Here is a 15534-nt window from a genome sequence, read left to right as displayed (position 1 = left end):
GCCCACCTCAATTGTTTAGACCTACAGAGGTAGCAGGCCCAATTTGCACATGAATGCCCCTCTCTGGCAAGGTGATGCAGGGCACTGTGGACTGGGGTGTGGACTATGGGCCATTGTGCGGAGAAGGAGGCAAGAGGCAGGTCGGGGTTAACCTGCAGGCAAGATGAGGCAGAGAGCCCCTGCCCCACCCCGTTCCAAACACACAAAATATGTGGCCTCAGGAACCCCAGTGGTTCATTCTTCTCCCTCCTGTGATTGTGGGTGTCACTATAGGAGCAACCAAGATGAGGCCAGCTTCTCTACGCACTCATCCCCCAAAGCTATAGAACAAATATGGAGGAGCACTTGCCTCATCACGGGTCCCCCTCAGGGTCACTTCTGCACCTTCAGCTGCTCCCACACTTCCCTAACCCACCCCCTTGTGCCACCCCAGTTCATTCCACAAGCCCTGTGCTAGGTCATTGGGACACTCAGTGAGGAATGGGGTTCGGGTCCTTCACCCAGGAAACTCACAATCTCTTAGGGGTGGGAAGCAAGATGAGTAGTTAGCAGCGAGGTGGGCAGTAGCATGGACCTTGATTTGTGCTGTGACTCCCTGAGGGGAAGGAAGTGTGCCTCCCCCAGCCATTCTCAGATCCAAGTCTGTCGCCCGCTGCACACTGGGTTTCAGTAGATGTTTGTTGAATGAATAAGTGATTGTAGAAGATAAGAGAGGCTAGAGACCAATACCTGCAGCCTCCTGCCTCTGCATTTCCTGAGTCATCGCCCTGGGCAACTAAGAGGCACATCTCCAGAATGTTGCCTCCTTTGAGATGGGTGGCCAGAAAGAAGCCCCGACACAAGGGCTCTGTGGGAGTCAGAAGTTTAAGAAGCTAGACGGAGATTTCCTGCTACAAGCTCTGGAAGAGACCCACTCCCTCCCCAAGGACCAGCTCTCCAGCTCCTAGGATGTGAAGAGCCAGTCCCTGAAGAACAGGGATGGAGCCCCTGGCATGAGTCAACATTCAGCAAAATATTTACTGCGGGCCTCCATGTACCAGACTCACACCCAGCATCCCAGCTGGGCATCTTCACGCTATGCAAGAGATAGATGAGGTACCCAGCCCTGCCACCCACGCGGCAGTCCCTGCCAGCGTGCTCAGGGATACCAGCCAATTCACACTGAGCTGTTGATGTCTGATAGGGCTGCAGGAGCATTTACATGCTAAGGGCAGCTGGAGCCAGCGATGCTGAAGCCAAAACCATGACTCACCAGCGGTGGCGGTTGGGACGTGGGTATGGGAGTCAGGGGACATATTCCGAGCAAGGTTATCCTGCAGGGCACCGCCTCCTCCTGCTGGTGCTTACACTATAAGTGCCAGGGTCATGGAAGGAAATACACCACAGCCTAACAGATGAGTTAGCAGGCATTACTGAGCAGCAGGGGTGGGGGTCACGGAGGGGGACCCTGACCTTGGTGACAAACTGAAATGATACCTGCCCTGATGGCTCAAATGGAATTGAAAGGTAAGCGAATCCTCCAGAGGTGATCTCATGCCTGTAACCCCAGCACAGGGGAGGCGAAAGCCGGAACATCATCTCTGCAGATGTGAGGCCAGCCTAGGCTACAAAGCGAGTTCTAGACAAGCCTGGGCTACAAAGGGAGAAGCTGTCTCCAAAAGGCGTGAAGTTGGAGATGTAGCTCAGTTAGCAGAATGTTTAGCTTGCACAAAGGCCCCCTTCAATCCCCAGCACCACATGAAACAGGACATGGTGTCACATGCCTGTAATCCCAGCACTTGGAAGGATCGAAGAGACTCAGGGTGACCCTTGGCTACATGAGAACCTGACTCAAAGAACACAACACAGCAAAATAACAAGTCGCTTGTTCTCGTGGATGTTGGGAACTTCCCAGTTGTTTTAAGTATCATTATATCACCAACGTGGGCCAGTCCTGTGAAAGAATCAACCAGCAGCTTCATGGCCTCGTGAGAAAAGGCTGAATGGGTAAGAAAGGCTGATGGCCTTGCAGGATGTGATGGTTAATCTTAATTGGCTGGTCTGGAATCACCTAGGAGACACCCCTCTGGTAAGTCTGTGAGGTGGCTGGACTTGGAATCACCTAGGAGACGCATCCCTGGGTAAGCCTGTGGGGTGGCTGGACTTGGAATCACTTAAGAGACACATCCCTGCGTAAGCCTGTGAGGTGGCTGGACTTGGAATCACCTAGGAGACACCCCTCTGGGTAAGCCTGTGAGGTGGCTGGACTTGGAATAGCCTAGGAGACACATCCCTGGGTAAGTCTGTGAGGGGTTTCCATAGTTGTTTAACTGATGTGGATGGCACCATCCCACAGGCTGGGGTTCTAGATTCCCTTATTACTTCTTCATCAATGTGATAAAATACTCTGACAAAAGCAGACTTGAAGGAGAAAGGGTTGTTTTCCTTCACAGCTCATCAGGGAGGGAAGTCAAGGCTGCAGGAGTGAGAGGAGGTCACATGACACCCACAGTCTGGAAAGAGGGGCACGGGATGCACACTAGTGTTCAGCTTATAGAGTCCAGTCCCAGCTAAGATGGGTCTTCCCACATCCATTAATGTGATTGAGATAACTCCCCAAAAGCACTCTCAGAGGCACATCACCCAAGTGATTCCAGATCCTGTTGGGCTGACACAGATGGGATTAAAGGGGGAAAGGAGGGAGCCGCTGATCATCAGTAGCCATCTCTGCTTCCTGGTTCTGAGACCCGCCCAGCTGCCTCCTGCTCCTGCTGTCTGCCGTGCTTCCCCAGGCATGAAGGAAATCCAAATCATGTCTATCCCCTCCTTATAGGGTTCCACTAGAATCCGAGCTGTGAAAGCAATGAGTTTACTGGGCTTCCTTACAGATCACGGATGAGGGTTGCTTCACAGGAGCGTGGATGACTCCATAGCAGCCACACCTCCGGAAAGTCTCAACCTGCGTGGATGATGACTGCCTCCCAGCTTCATAGAAAGAACGCCCCCTCCTCATTAACCTTCCCACTCCAGCACTGAAGGCCACATGCAATTAGGGCAGAGTTACATACAAATGGCCAGACAGTGCAGGAGAGCAGCTGGACTCGCGGGTGAGGGTCTAACGACCCTGCCCACCTGCTCCTTCTATAAAGGAACATCGACAGCCATCAAGCCTGTTCTCAGAGCCTCTTACAAGCGGTCACCGCTGTGCCGACGAAGACGGTGGCAGTCATACTCGGAAAGTGGCATTCTGTAGTGTGAGTATTCTGTCACAGAAAGGGAAAAGGAGCTAACACAGAAAACTGGTACCAATGAGAGGGCCATCGCTGTCCGAATCTGCCCATGTGGTCTGCAGGCCTTTGCACTGGCTTGTGAGAGGAGTGTGCAAGATTTGGTGCTGTAACCTCAAGAACCCTTAGAATATTATCAGTCTGATGGGCCGTTCTGGTGAGAGTTCAGACTACCCAGAAAACCACGTGACTAGGAAAGGTTGGGCTCATGAAATTCAGAGGAGAATATGACTACTCAGAACTGGACTATAAGCCGCCATTCATGCTATCCTCTGGCAGAGAAAGGCTTCATTCTTGACTTCAAAAGTAATGGACTTAGTTGTTCAGTAGAGTGAACATAGCTCTAAGCTGCAGCACAGCTGCTGCCCCTGCTTTTAATCAATTCCACCATGAGAACGTCCTAAATGCAAGGGAAATGTGCAGTTTGGTAAGGAGAGGAGCAGGAGTTTAAAGATGCAGGAAAGATGGGTGCAGGAAAGAGATGGGTGCAGGAAAGATGGGTGCAGGAATGATGGGTGCAGGAAAGATGGGTACAGGAAAGATGGGTGCAGGAAATACGGGTGCAGGAAAGAGATGGATGCAGGAAAGATGGGTGCAGGAATGATGGGTGCAGGAAGTCGCTGTAAGTGGAACTAGATTGGCACCATTACAGAGAAACTCTGACCTCTGCCCCAAAACAGTAGCACCTGCCCGGAAGACAAGACAGAGAGAGCCTGGATTGAGAACTGAAGGGTTCCCTGCTAGAAACTGGATAGGCAGTGTTTTCTCAGGCTCAGCTGACGAGGCTCACAGAGACCAGACTACACGCTGAGGTGGGATCAACCCTTCACAATGGCATCCACGTAATGCCCAGATCATGGAAGCTTGCACCAGGTTTCCAGGTCACTGAGGCCAGGCAATGTGTGTCAAGATTGACTTCCTGGCAAGGAGGCTATTCTATTGAGCTACGAAAGTGAACCCTAAATTGTAGGGACCCTAGGGTGGTGATTCTCAACCTGTGTGTCACAATTCCTTTGGGTCCAGTGCCCTTTTCACAAGGGTCACATATCAGATATCCTGCACATCAGACATTTACATTACAATTCATAACAGTAGCAAAATTACAGTTATGCAGTAGCAACCAAAATAAGTTTATGGTTGGGAATCACCACATCATGAGGAACTGTATTAAGAGGTCGCAGCATTAGGAAGATGGAGAACCACTGCCCTAGGGTGTTGGCTATGCCAGGGCTAGAACATCCGCCCAGGAAAGCTGCAGGCAGAGGATAGAGCTGACCTGAGAGAGGCTGCATATACTGCAGGTTGCAGAATGGGATGAATGGAGGACCCAAACCTGCTGGAACCTGGATGATGCCACCAGCAGCCCCAGATGCCAGGCACAGAACTGCAGGGTCTCCCTTCAAAATCTCGACCTTGCTTTAATCCAGTTTTCCCTCGCTACCCCTACATTCCTCCCTTATGGAGTGGAAATATTTACTCTTTATCATTCAGTAGATTGTTTTTGCAGATTTACATAAGCACAAATAAAACACTGTGAGCCTGGTGTTGGCCTTAGTGGCTCTGACCCCAACTGTACAGCTGGCTCTACGGTGGCGCTGCAGTTCCTAGAGGAAAATGAATGACTGACCACAGTAAGATCTGTTGCACTTTCAGCTCCTGATGAGGACCAGGAACTTCCTGAAGCCAATTGGCAGCGTGAGCTTGGTCTTCTTGCTGCTCACAACATCAATTTTGGTCATCAGCATGTTGTTCGTGAGTCTTCTCCACACCCTGTTGCTGATAATTCTGGGTTCCTGCCAGTTTTGCTTAATTGTGAGGTATCAGTCTGACTGGTGCCAGGAAAACTGCTTGAACCTCTTTTTGAGGATTTTGGGATCCACCAGAGGTTGGATGCTGCACACAAGGTGGAAAGCCAAGGGAAAAACTACCCTGTGCCATTTTACATTGGAAATATACGACTTATATATCTCTCTCTATTTTACAGTGCCTCACCAACACTGCTTTGAGTCTCAGAAGAGATTTCAGCTTTTCAACAATATTAGAACTAGTAAGATTTTGGGGACCTAGCCAGACATGGTGGCACACACCTTTAAGCCCAGAATTCAGAAGGCGGAGGCAGATATCTCTGAGTTTGAAGATAGCCTCATCTACAGAGCAAGTTCCAGGATAGCCAGGGCTACACAGAGAAACCCTGTCTCAAAAACAAAACAACAACAACAAAAGATTTTAGGGCCTCCTACAAATGACCTAAATTCGAGCCTTGAAGGAAAGGGTAAAGTGTTACAGGTAAATTGATGGGTTTGGGTATCAAATTGAGAAACAGAGGGCTTCCGGTTTGTGATAGTTGATCGGATTTGGAATCACCTGGCAGACATACTTTTGTGGCCTGCCAAGTGTATTTCCAGAGAAGTTTAGCTGAAGGTGGACCACATAGTCTGATTGTGGACAGCACCATCCCCTGACCTGAGGGCCCAGGCTGAATAAAAGAGTAGACAGGAGAAAGCCCGATGGGCACCATCATTCTCTTCCCTCCACCTCCTGACTGCCAACTTGATGCAGCCAACCTCCTCGCAGCCAAGGCTGGGAGCCCTGGGGACGCTCTGTGAGGAACGGTATCGCCGCCCTCCCCCCTAGCTGTGAGCCTTCCTTCCACTGCTTCTGACAGCTTTTTTATCACTGTGCCTGGACAAGAGAGGGGCACACAGGTGAGTCCTCACTGCCCCACTGGGCATGAATGCTTTTGAGGAGCCTGGTCTGGGTGGCCCTGGGGATACTAGATTACTGAGGCAGCACTGCTCTCTGATGTCCCGCCTCCCACTTGATCACACTCCCAGCTGTGAACCTGTTGCCTTGGAAACAGCAAGGCATTGGGCTTCTCTGCCTCTCAGAAACTCGGGTCCTTCAGGGCTCCAACCCAGTCCTGGGTGTGGTCCCCCCTCAGAGCCCTCCCAAAGTCCCCATGCCCTTGCCTTCCTTCAGGCTCCTCTAGCCCTTCCCAGCTCTTCCCCAGAGCTCTGTCCCTCCGCCCCTCCTATGACAAGCCGACTGTCTTAGTCACGTTTCTAAGGCTGTGATGAGACACCATGCCCAAGACAAGTTGCAGAAGAGTTTATTTAGGGCTTACAGTTCCAGAGGGTCAGAGTCCAGGAGGGCAGAGTGGAGGTAGCAGGCAAAAGGTGGTGGGATAGCGGCTGAGAGCTCACACGCATGTTGATCCACAAACAGGAAGCAGAGGGAGCTCACTTGAAACTGTAGGTGTCTTTTTGAAACCTCAAAGCCCTCCCCAAGTAACATACTTCCTCCAGCCAGGACATACCTAACCCTCTTCAAACAACCACTGACGACCGAGTGTTCGGTGCTGGAGACTTACGGGAGCCCTCTCATCCAAACCAGCACACCAACAACGCCTGACTCCACACCGCCCCACAGCTCTCTGGTGACAAGAAAGTCAGGATAGGGCTGCATGGTGCAGACCCGTGACATCCTTTCTTCCATCTCCTCTTCCCAATGCGGAGCTCTGCAGTCTGGGAACTTCCCACCCCTGAGCCCAGAGAACAAAGCTTTCCTGTAAGGAAGTTCTCAGCATTTCCTACGGGTGGAGATTAAGAATCGCTCTCCCTGTTCAGCCCACCTTCCTGTCCTTTCAGGGATCCCAACATTGACCATCCCATGCATTCTGAACACAGACAGGGCTTAGCTATCTGACTCTGGGTGCTAGGCTTCCGAGCTCCATGCTGATCATGTGACTCCCAGAGCATCAGGCTGAGACTGTCTTCCTGGAATATGTAGCATGTCTGGCTCTTGGGTTCCACCAAGAGGCTCAGGTATTTTAATCAGCTGCTTTTATCCCTGCCTTTGTGGCTCCCCTTGTGTCTTTACTTTCTCCATCTTCGGAGTTCTTCCCTTCCAGAAGCTGCCTGGAAGGTGTGTTTTCAGCCTTTGTATCTTCAGTGAGTAGGCTGGAGTCGGGTGTGATGATCCACACCTGCTGTCCCTGTACTTGGGAGGCTGAGGCAGAAGGATCTTGAGGTCCAGCCTGGGCTAAGTAGAGGAGCCCTATCATGAGAAAAAAATAAATAATAATTTTAACGATAAAATCAAAGCTTTATAAAAGAAAAGAGAAGACGGCTGCTGGAGTTCTGAGTGTTAATCTCCTTCTCCACACTGACATCACGGTGCTCATGAACAATGCCCACCAGCCTGGAAGGGGGCCTGGGGAAGAAGTGTCCAGCCCTCCCCCAGGAACAGTACTGGGTTCCAGGACTCTCCCTCTACGCCCCATCCCAGCCTGCTCCCTCTGCTAGAGAGAGCAGCTTCTTTCCACCACTTCAAGGTGACTCACGAATTTTTGGGTGAGCCTGGAGCTCCCTTTGCACTTTGTCCTTAAAATCGCTGGCTAATTCAAGGGACTCTGCCTGAGGGTAGAGCCCAGTGACAGGTAACTTGCCTGCCAGGAGGAAAGCCACACATCCATGGCTCAGAACCACGACAAGATCAGATTTGAAAATAGACAGAGAGATGCGGTGGTAACCCCAGCACCCACGAGACCAAGGCAAGAGGACGGTATCAGGTCGGAGGCAGCTGGGCTACACGGACAGTACCAGGCCAGTCAAGGCAGAACTAATGATGGACCAATAACAGGGCCTAGCGGTGCTGGTGATGGGCTTGCTAAAGCTGGCTCTGCCCGCTGGCAGGACTGACAATAGCCACACAATTTGCAGACTTCAAGTGGCTGTCATCACAGTAGCATCTTGATATCAGTTGGGCTCCATCAGGCAGCTGATGCCACAAACCAGGTCATCCCCTGGACAGAGCCAGAAGGTTCAGAGGGAGCCAGGCAGAGTCCAGCTGGGGACGTGGCCCGGAGAAAATGGGTTACAGGATACACAGGGGTGCCCTTGGTCAGGCTAAACTCTTCCTCACACTCCTGATGACTCATCCTGACTCATGGACAAGAGGTCGGACCTCTGAGTTCCGACATAGAGGTATGGCTGGGGTTATCTCCTGGTCAGTGTCTCTGAGACTCACAGAGGAGTAAGAGACTGGCCACATGGGGCTTCAATCTGGCTGGAGAGTAGAGGGTGGTGCAGGGCCATGGCCCTGCTTTAGTTCCAGGTGAGCTGAATACATGGCCGAAAGATGCATGTCTCTGCCTTGGGGGGGGGCACTTTTGAGCCATGGCCTAGCTGTCCCCCACCCCAGGTGTGACCTGGGCAGCCACGTCATGCCTGCCACAGAGGAAACATGGAGAAACCAGCTTGGGCCACCCCCGCAGGGTGGGAGCTACTTCCCAACCTGTTTCTCCTCCCCCTCTTCCCTCCAGGGAAATGAGTGGTTCTGCTAATTGCTGCTAATGAGCAACTTGGGGCCAGTCAGTGTGGCTGTTTCTGCAGCCAGGAGGCTGACGGCAAGGGTGGGGAGCTGCAGGTGTGTGAGAGGAGCAGCAGCAGCCAAGAGTGGTCATCAGTGGTCATCCTGTGTGCTGGGGTCACTGACCCCCATGCCCGCTTCCATGCCTGTCCCTTCAAGTCATGACCTGGACACCAGAACCTGGACTTTGAGCAGGTTTCCCAAAGAGATGCACGCTCGGGTTTTCCTGGCTCAGGAATCGGCAGCATGATTCCCCAGTTGCTCAAGACTTGGGCTGGGGAAACATCCTTGATTCATTTCTTCCCCCCACCTACATCTGCCTTCCACATTGCATGAACACTAGGAAGGCCGAGAAGATGCCAGTGAATCTGGGCACTGTGCTCCATGGGCACAGGCCCCACAGCTAAACCCAGACCCTGCAACAGCCTTACTTACATCATGCCGTTCTGATGGAGTGTGGATAAACATCACGAGATAGAGCAGATGCAGAGACTCACAGCCAAACTTTGGGCAGAGCTCTGGAACCCTACAGAACAAGAGAAGGAAAGATTGCAGGAGCCAGAGAGGTCAAAGGACACCAAGAGAACATGGCCCACAGAATCAGCTAAGCAGGGCTCACAGGGGCTCACAGAGACCAAAGTGACAACCACGGATCTTGCATTAGATCCTCTGCATACGTGCTGTGGTTGTTTAGCTGGCTTTGGTTTTGTTTTTTGAGATAGGGTCTCCCTGTGAAGTCTTGACTGTTCTGGAAATTACTCTGTAAACCAGGCTGGCCTCAAACTCACAGAAATCTGCCTGCCTCTGCCTCCCGAGTGCTGGGATTAAAGGTGTGCGCCACTACTGCTCAGCAAGGCAGGGCAAGGCAACCCAGTAGGAGGAAAAGAGTCCCAAGAGCAGTCAAAAGAGTCAAAGTCACCACCATTCCCATTGTTAGGAGTACTAAAAAAACCCTAGCTAAAGCCAGGTGGTGGTGGTGCACACCTTTAATCTCAGTATTTGGGAGGCAGAGGCAGGCAGATCTCTGTAAGTTTGAAGCCAGCCTGTCTGCAGAGTGAGTTCCAGGACAGGTTCCAAAGCGATAAAGAGAAACTCTGTCTCGAAAGATTCCAAATACTGTATTTGATTGCTCTGAGAGATAATTATTAAGATTTATTTTTTATTTATATGTATATGTGTGTGTCTATGTGCACATATCCAAGATATGTGTGGATACCCAAGGAGGAAAGAAGACAGTGTTGAATCCCCGGGTACTGGAGTTAGAGATGGTTGCAAGCTGCCCAGTATGGATGCTGAGAACTGAATTTGAGACCTCTGTAAGAAAAGCAAGCATCCTTAATCAAGCCCATGTCAGGCCCAGTCTCTCTCAAGCTCCCAATTAAATGCTTTCTGTTATAAGTGGCCTTGGTCACGGTGTCTCTTCACAGCAATAGAACAGTAACTAAGACAGACAAAATACTCATGCACATAAAAAGTAAAAAAATGTAAAAAAATTAAAAATCACTGATCAATTAAAAGCCTCAAAATTTTTACTTAATTAAACAAGTTATAGATAATATATTTTTATTTTTATAATATTGTAATCATACTACTACACTAATTGGATTTTAAATTATAATATAGCCTGGCACATTCGCATATCAGTAAGTCATTCATAACATGGTTATTAATGTCTACATAATATCCCATTGTAAAACGCAACAACACTTACTTAACCTTGTGTCTTCTCAGGCTGGACACTCATTGCTTTTACTGTTACACATAATGTCTCAATAAAACTTGCTTAAAACATCTTTGAAAGCATCTCCAATTACTTCCTCAAGTTAGATTCCTAGAAAGGAAATAGCTAGGTCAAAGGTTGTAAATCTATTTACAGCTGTCAATAATGTAACATCAGCTCATGCTCGGAAAAGAATATGATTTCTCTCTCTCTCTCTCTCTCTCTCTCTCTCTCTCTCTCTCTCTCACACACACACACACACACACACACACACAAACAAATAAATAAATAAATCTTTAAAACATAAGAAAATAAAAAGAGCCACTTCCCTAACCTCACAGTGTCACTCGGCGCCCTCTGCTTTGGTTACACACTAGGCTGTGCACAGATTTGCCAGCAGGGTGAACGCAGCTGCCCTGTGTGGTACAAGCCTGAAATCCCAGCACTTGAGAGGCACAGACAAGAAGATAGAATTCTGTGACTTCCAGGCCAGCCAGGATTACAAAGTGAGAGCCTGTCTCTAACAAACTAAGTAGGAGATAGATAGATAGATAGATAGATAGATAGATAGATAGATAGATAGATACATAGATACATAGACAGATAGACAGACAGACGGATGGATGCCTGGGGACTTCAAGGATCTCCTGCAAACCTGAAAGCTCCAGGTATAGTTGACTGTTTTTACTCTTTACTCTTTTGAGGTGCCCACTCCCCAGTTCCCAAATAAATGCCCGGCCTTAGCTTGGCTTATTTCTAGTGAGCTTTTTTAAATTTAAATTACCCCCATTTACGTGTTGCCTCTGGCTTTTTGCCTTTCTCTTCCATCTGTACATTACTTTCACTCTTTCTCTGGGGCTGGCTGTGTGACTGTGACTGGCCTTGTGTCCTCCTCTCCTTGTTCTCTTGCTCCTCCATCTTCTCCTCCCAGATGTCTCCTTCTATTTATTCTCTCTGCCTACCAGCCCCGCCTATCCTTTCTCCTGTTTAGCTATTGGCCATTCAGCTTTTTATTAGCCCATCAGATGTTTTAGACAGGCAAAGCATCACAGCTTCACAAAGTTAAACAAATGCAACATAAAAGAATGCAACACATCTTTGTATCATTAAAACAAATGTTCCATAGGGAAAACAAATGTAGCACATCTTAAGATAATATTCCACAACATCCAGGCTGTAAAGAGCTGCTCGCTTGGCGGGCGGTGGTGGTGCACACCATTAATCCCAGCACTCGGGAGGCAGAGGCAGGCGAAACTCTGTGAGTTCAAGGCCAGCCTGGTCTACAGAGGGAGTTCCAGGACAGTCAACACTACACAGAGAAACCCCGTCTCCAAAAACAAACAAACAAACAAAATGAAAATGATAATAAAAAGAAAAATAACTGCTTGCTAAATACTGAGAACAAGAAGGGACTCAAAGGAGTCCCCGCATCCTGGGCTCAGTCAGTGCTTAGTTTTCTTATTTCTTCTGCTTCCTCTCAATCTGGGCAACGCCCGCTCTTCCCAAAGGGCCTCCTTTGGATCATGACTTCTCACAAAGTCTGTTATCCCGGATTCACAGTTTGCAGGACTGAAGTGCCCCCAGAATCTTCTGGAACTTCGTTCAGAACAACTCTGGCAGCTATGTTCAACACGGCTCTTCCACTTCACTTTACTACCCGTGTCCAAGGAGCCACCTTCCCCACTACACGCATGAGGGCAGGTACTCAGGAGAGAGCTGCCCCGCTTACACAGCTTCCTAGTAGGCCAGGACTCGAATGTCACGGGGCCTTTTTTAAGATCTTGGCAAGTCTCAGCTGCGTGGTATACACGTGCCTGAGTCTCAGCTGCGTGGGGTACACGTGCCTGAGTCTCAGCTGCGTGGGGTACACGTGCCTGCATCTCTGCTGTGTGGGGTACACGTGCCTACATCTCTGCACCAGGGGGATGGAGGAGGATCAGGAGTTCAAGCTTAAAATGGGCATCATAGTCACATTTCTCTTGCTCTGAAGAGACACGTGAGCAAGGCAACTTAGCAAAGAAAGCATCTGTTTGGGGCTTACAGTTTCAAAGGGTCAGAGTCCATGACCATCATGGCGGGGAGCAGGCCGCAGGCAGGCAGGCATGGTGCTGGAACAGAAGCTGAGAGCTTACATCTTGAGATACAACCACTGGGGGGGTGGGGCTGAGAGAGCTAACTGGGAATGGTATTGGCTTTTGAAACCCCACAGCCACCCCCAGTGACACACCTCCTCCAGGAAGGCCACACCCCCTAATGCTTCCCCAAACAGTTCCACCAACTGGGGAGCAAGGATTCAGATATGTAAGTCTATGGGACCGTTCTCATTCAGACCACCACACTGGACTACATAGCAGGTTTGAGGCTAACATGGGCTGCACGAGACTGTTGAAAGAATAAAATAAAGCAAAGAATTCCAACTTACACCGGGTGACGCTTAATACTCTGCACATATTGTGACTTGATTATGCCAGGAAAAACTTGTCCAGGAAGGCAAACTTTGTAAATAACCTTGCCGTCGAGTTCAGGAAAGTCCACTGAGTCACAGACCTTCCCAAGACTACGAGACTCTCCTACCATGACACCCTAGAACAGTCTTGACCTACTAGAGTTTAATCGTGTGCTAACATGATCCTAGCCAAATCTTACTAGGTCTTGCAGCAACGGGCCTACCTTAAATCAGACCCCCCTCCTCCCCCGCCAAACATCAGTACCCCGTTTACCTAATTTGTCCTCTATCTGCATTCTAGAATTCTTACAAGACAGAGTTCTTCCTTCAGCCGGCGCACAACAAACTCTACTGTTGTATCAGTAGTACTTTCTGGAAGCTAGGACAGGAGGAAACAAGGCCTGGACACCAAGGAAGCATCAGCATGTCTGCCTTGGCCCAGCGAGCTAAATGCTCTGTCCAAGGTCATGCTGTGGTGAACCCAGACATCCTCTTCTTAACCTCTGGCCTCAGCTGAATAGGGAACAGGGCCCTAGCTGTGTGGTCCAGATGCTGTCTGCCAGGGTGACTCAGAGGAAGTGCTCCTCCAGGGCCTTCTCAACAATCCAGCTGGACGAAAATATAAACCAAGAGACCGGCAGTTAATTAACTCCAGCCAATTAGTGTCTGGACTTCTGCGGATGCCCAGACGGGGAAATATGAACACCACTCACCAGATGCCTGCAAGAGAGGCAGCCGGGTGCGGTTCAGTGGCTGTTGGGGCTTTCTCAAATGGCAGGGGCACTTAGCAAAATGCTCATAGACAGCCTGGTGTCTGAGACCACAGGCGGCCTTTGGACATACCGGGATCTCGGCCACTCTGGTTCCTGAGCCAAGAAGGTGGGAAGGAGATCCTGCCACCTCTTCTTGGGTTTCCAGCTGCGAATCTCTGTGTCTGTTGCCCCCTAGTGGCCACGTGCAGAGCCTCAGTCCTGATGACTGAATCCATGTGCATAGCTGAGCCTCTAGGCTGATGCTTAAATTTTCGTGAATTTTGCAAAATGGATATTAGAAACATTTTGTGAACATTAGCCTAGCATACTCAAGGCTCTGAGTTTAATTCCCAACACACAGGCAACCTACATACACACACAAAATTTGGGGGTTCAGGATATAGCTCATAAGGAGAGCACTTGCCTAGAGCCTGCAGGAAGCCCTGGGATCCATCCTCATTACTACAGATATAATTGTGTGTGCTTATTAAGTATTGAATTAGGAGGCTGGAGAGAAGGCTTGGTGGTTAAGAGTACTGATGGCTCTTCCAGAGGACCTGGGTTCAATTTCCACCACCCACAAGGCTTTACCTGTAAGCCCCGAGGAGGAGTGCTGATTCCTCCTCTGGCTCCCTCAGCCTGTTTTCCCACAGCTCTGAGACACCTACCTGCCTAGGAACGGCACTGCCCACAATGGACTGGGCCATCCACACCGACGGGTAACTGGGAAGATGCAGCACAGATTTGCCTGCACCTGAATCTTACGAGGGGTGTTTTCAATTGAGACTCCCCCTTCTGAAATTACTCCAGCTTGTGTCAAGTGGACAGAAAACTAGTCAGGACAGCTGACCCCTTGTCAACTTGACACACGAATACAACACTAACAACAGCCTTTCCTTCATCCCCAAGATCTCAGATTAATATCGCAATATAGACATAGTATAGACTTTAAATGTTTCAGTCTCTACAATTTCAATACTTTGAAAATTCAGTCTCATTAAAATACCCAAAGTTTCTTTAAAAATGCAAAGTCCCATAGGGCGTGGTGGCACACACCTTTAATCACAGCACCCGGGAGGCAGAGCTCCGCATTGGAGGGGAGCCTGATCTACGTAGAGTTCCATATAGCAAGAGCTACAGAGTGAGTCCCTGCTTCCCCCCAAAATGCAAAGTCTCTCTGAAAATCTTTAAAGTCTCTCAACTGTGAGATCCTGTTTAAAAAGAAAAAAAAATCAGCTAAATAGAGAGAAGAAGCAGGACACTGTTACCACCTGAACAAAGCAAATCCAAAGTCTGATAGCATAAATAAGCCGGGCCCAGTGCTTGGGATCTGCTCACAGTCTTCCGGGCTCCTCTAAGGAATGGACCACTTCTCTCTCCACCTCTGCAGCACACAGCTTGTCTTCTAGGCTCAGCCTAGCTCCATTCCAGGACAGCTACTGTCCTTGGTGGTCATCCCATGGCACTGGCATCTCCCATATCCTGCTGTAGCTGAGGTGTAAAAGGCCCCCAGCCGGCAGCGCGACTGACATCATGACAGAGTCATTCAGGCCATAAACTCAGCTCGCAGACAGCACCACCCGCGGAAACTGGAACAAAGGCCTTGTCCATCGAAGTCCACAGTTCTGGGGAAGTTTCTAAATGTGCCAATCTTGCTTTTTTGCTTCTGTAGTCCACTTCTGGTTAACTGTTCCTTATAACTGGAATATGTCAACTCAGAGCATGTTTTTTTATGCTTAAAATCTCACACTGAGCCAGGCAGTGGTGACACGCATCTTTAATCCCAGTACTTGGGAGGCAGAGGCAAGAGGATCTGTGTGAATTAGAGGCCAGCCTGGTCTACAGAGCGAGTTCCAGGACAGCCAGGACTGTTTCACAGAGAAACCCTGTCTAAAAGAAAATAGAAGAAAAAAATCTCACACTGAGAAAGGCTCAATGCTACACTGGGATCCCACACACCCAGTGTAATCACGTGGCTAG

The 15534-nt window shown here is 49.6% G+C and overlaps 1 long non-coding RNA gene across 1 annotated transcript; it reads right to left on the bottom strand.

The window, feature by feature from the left end:
- Positions 1-9076: 9076 nt before the first annotated feature.
- On the bottom strand, positions 9077-15034 carry LOC121463592. The gene is made up of 3 exons (XR_005976464.1): positions 14826-15034; positions 10348-10467; positions 9077-9162 (listed from the first exon to the last, which is right to left on the bottom strand). It is a non-coding gene; the product is annotated as an uncharacterized LOC121463592 (long non-coding RNA).
- Between the last annotated feature and the right edge of the window lie 500 nt (positions 15035-15534).

Source organism: Microtus oregoni, unplaced genomic scaffold (assembly GCF_018167655.1).
Source record: "Microtus oregoni isolate MIOR12 unplaced genomic scaffold, Mior012 000027F_ref0000203, whole genome shotgun sequence".
Taxonomy (NCBI): Eukaryota; Metazoa; Chordata; class Mammalia; order Rodentia; family Cricetidae; genus Microtus; species Microtus oregoni.
Note: the sequence above shows the minus strand (reverse complement) of the source record. Positions and strands in the feature narration are given on the sequence as shown.